This window comes from Arachis ipaensis, chromosome B8, assembly GCF_059453495.1.
Source record: "Arachis ipaensis isolate K30076 ecotype BB chromosome B8, ASM5945349v1, whole genome shotgun sequence".
Taxonomy (NCBI): domain Eukaryota; kingdom Viridiplantae; phylum Streptophyta; class Magnoliopsida; order Fabales; family Fabaceae; genus Arachis; species Arachis ipaensis.
Window position 1 is genome coordinate 105,042,859 of NC_142443.1, and position 2,973 is coordinate 105,045,831.

A 2,973-nucleotide genomic window follows, 5' to 3' on the forward strand; every position below is an offset into this window, starting at 1 on the left:
GAGAGGGAGCATGAAAAGCTTCTCTCAAAGCAGAGTCAACCAGAGCCCCCACAGTCAAACTCTAAGTTTGGTGTTGAACTCCCATATCCAAACTCTAAGTTTGGTGTTGGAGAGTTTCAACAAAGCTCTGCACATCTGTAAGGCTCCATGAGAGTCCATTGTCAAGCTATTGACATTAAAGAAGCGCTTGTTGGGAGGCAACCCAATTTTTATTTATCTAACTATATTTCTCTTAGTTATATGTCTTTATAGGTTCATAATCATGTGGAGTCACAAAACAAACAAAAAAATCAAAAACGGAATCAAAAACAGCAGAAGAAAAATCACACCCTGGAGGAGCATCTGTCTGGCGTTCAAACGCCAGAACAGAGCATGGTTCTGGCGCTGAACGCCCAGAACAAGCATGGTTCTGGCGTTCAACGCCAGAAATGGCATCAAATGGGCGTTGAACGCCCAAAATGGGAACCAACCTGGCGCTGAACGCCCAGAGTTGTGTACAAGGGCATTTTACATGCCTAAATTGGTGCAGGGATGTAAATGCCTTGACACCTCAGGATCTGTGGACCTTATAGGATCACCTCAGGATCTGTGGACCCCACAGGATCCCCACCTACCTCATCATCTCTCTTCCCATTCATAATCATCCCTTCTGTTTTCCATTTACCACTCACATCCATACACCCACTACCTTCAAAATTCAACATCTCTCTCCCACCCAATCCCACCCATATGGCCGAATACACACATCCAGCCATCTCCTCCATATCTTCTTCTTCTTCTTCTATTCTTTCTTCTTTTGCTTGAGGGCGAGCAACATTCTAAGTTTGGTGTGGTAAAAGCATAGCTTTTTTGTTTTTTCCATAACCATTCATGGCACCTAAGGCCAGAGAAACCTCTAGAAAGAGGAAAGGGAAGACAAAAGCTTCCATCAAGGGTCTATAGCTCAGTGGTAGAACATTTGACTGCAAATCAAGAGATCCCTGAGATACCTCAGGGGATACATTTTCTTCCACACAATTATTGGAAGCAACTAAGGGTGGAACATCAAGAGCACTCCATCATGCTCCATGAAATAAGAGAAGATCAAAAAGCATTGAAGGAGGAGCAACAAAGACAAGGAAGAGACATAGAAGAGCTCAAGGACATCATTGGTTCCTCAAGAAGGAAACGCCACCATCACTAAGGTGGATTCATTCCTTGTTCTTATTTCTTCTGTTTTTCGTTTTCTATGTTATGTGCTCATCTATGTTTGTGTCTTCATTACATGATCATTAGTAGTTAGTAACTCTGTCTTAAAGTTATGAATGTCCTATGAATCCATCACCTCTCTTAAATGAAAAATGTTTTAATTCAAAAGAACAAGAAGTACATGAGTTTCGAATTTATCCTTGAACTTAGCTTAATTATATTGATGTGGTGACAATGCTTCTTGTTTTCTGAATGTATGCTTGAACAGTGCATATGTCTTTTGAAGTTGTTGTTTAAGAATGTTAAATATGTTGGCTCTTGAAAGAATGATGACTAGGAGACATGTTATTTGATAATCTGAAAAATCATAAAAATGATTCTTGAAGCAAGAAAAAGCAGCAAAGAACAAAGCTTGCAGAAAAAAAATTAGGCGAAAAAAAAAATTATAGAAAGAAAAAGAAAAAGCAAGCAGAAAAAGCCAAAAGCTCTTAAAACCAAGAGGCAAGAGCAAAAAGCCAATAACCCTTAAAACCAAAAGGCAAGGGCAAATAAAAAGGATCCCAAGGCTTTGAGCATCAGTGGATAGGAGGGCCTAAAGGAATAAAATCCTGGTCTAAGCGGCTAAACCAAGCTGTCCCTGACCATGTGCTTGTGGCGTGTAGGTGTCAAGTGAAAACTTGAGACTGAGCGGTTAAAGTCAAGGTCCAAAGCAAAAAAAAAAAAGAAGTGTGCTTAAGAACCCTGGATACCTCTAATTGGGGACTTTAGCAAAGCTGAGTCACAATCTGAAAAGGTTCACCCAATTATGTGTCTGTGGCATTTATGTATCCGGTGGTAATACTGGAAAACAAAGTGCTTAGGGCCACGGCCAAGACTCGTAAAGAAGCTGTGTTCAAGAATTATCATACTGAAATAGGAGAGTCAATAACACTATTCGAAATCTGAAGTTCCTATAGATGCCAATCATTCTGAACTTCAATGCATAAAGTGAGATGCCAAAACTATTCAAGAGGCAAAAAGCTATAAGTCCCGCTCATATGATTGATGCTCTGTTTCATTGATAGTTTGGAATTTATAGTATATTCTCTTCTTTTTATCCTATTTGATTTTCAGTAGCTTGGGGACAAGCAACAATTTAAGTTTGGTGTTGTGATGAGCGGATAATTTATACGCTTTTTGGCATTGTTTTTAGTATATTTTTAGTAGGATCTAGCTACTTTTAGGGATGTTTTCATTAGTTTTTATGTTAAATTCACATTTCTGGACTTTACTATGAGTTTGTGTGTTTTTCTGTGATTTCAGGTATTTTCTGGCTGAAATTGAGGGACTTGAGCAGAAATCAGATTCAGAGGTTGAAAAAGGACTGCTGATGCTGTTGGATTCTGACCTCCCTGCACTCAAAGTGGATTTTCGGGAGCTACAGAACTCGAAATGGCGCGCTTCCAATTGGGTTGGAAACTAGACATCCAGGGCTTTCCCGCAATATATAATAGTCTATACTTTGGCCAAGAATAAATAACGTAAACTGGCGTTCAACGCCAGCTCTCTGCCCAAATCTGGCGTCCAGCGCCAGAAAAGGAGCCAAAATCAGAGTTGAACGCCCAAACTGGCACAAAAGCTGGCGTTCAACTCCACAAATGGCCTCTGCACGTGCAACACTCAAGCTCAGCCCAAACACACACCAAGTGGGCCCAGGAAGTGGATTTATGCATCAATTACTTACTCATGTAAACCCTAGTGACTAGTTTATTATAAATAGGACCTTTTACTAGTCTTTTTGACCAT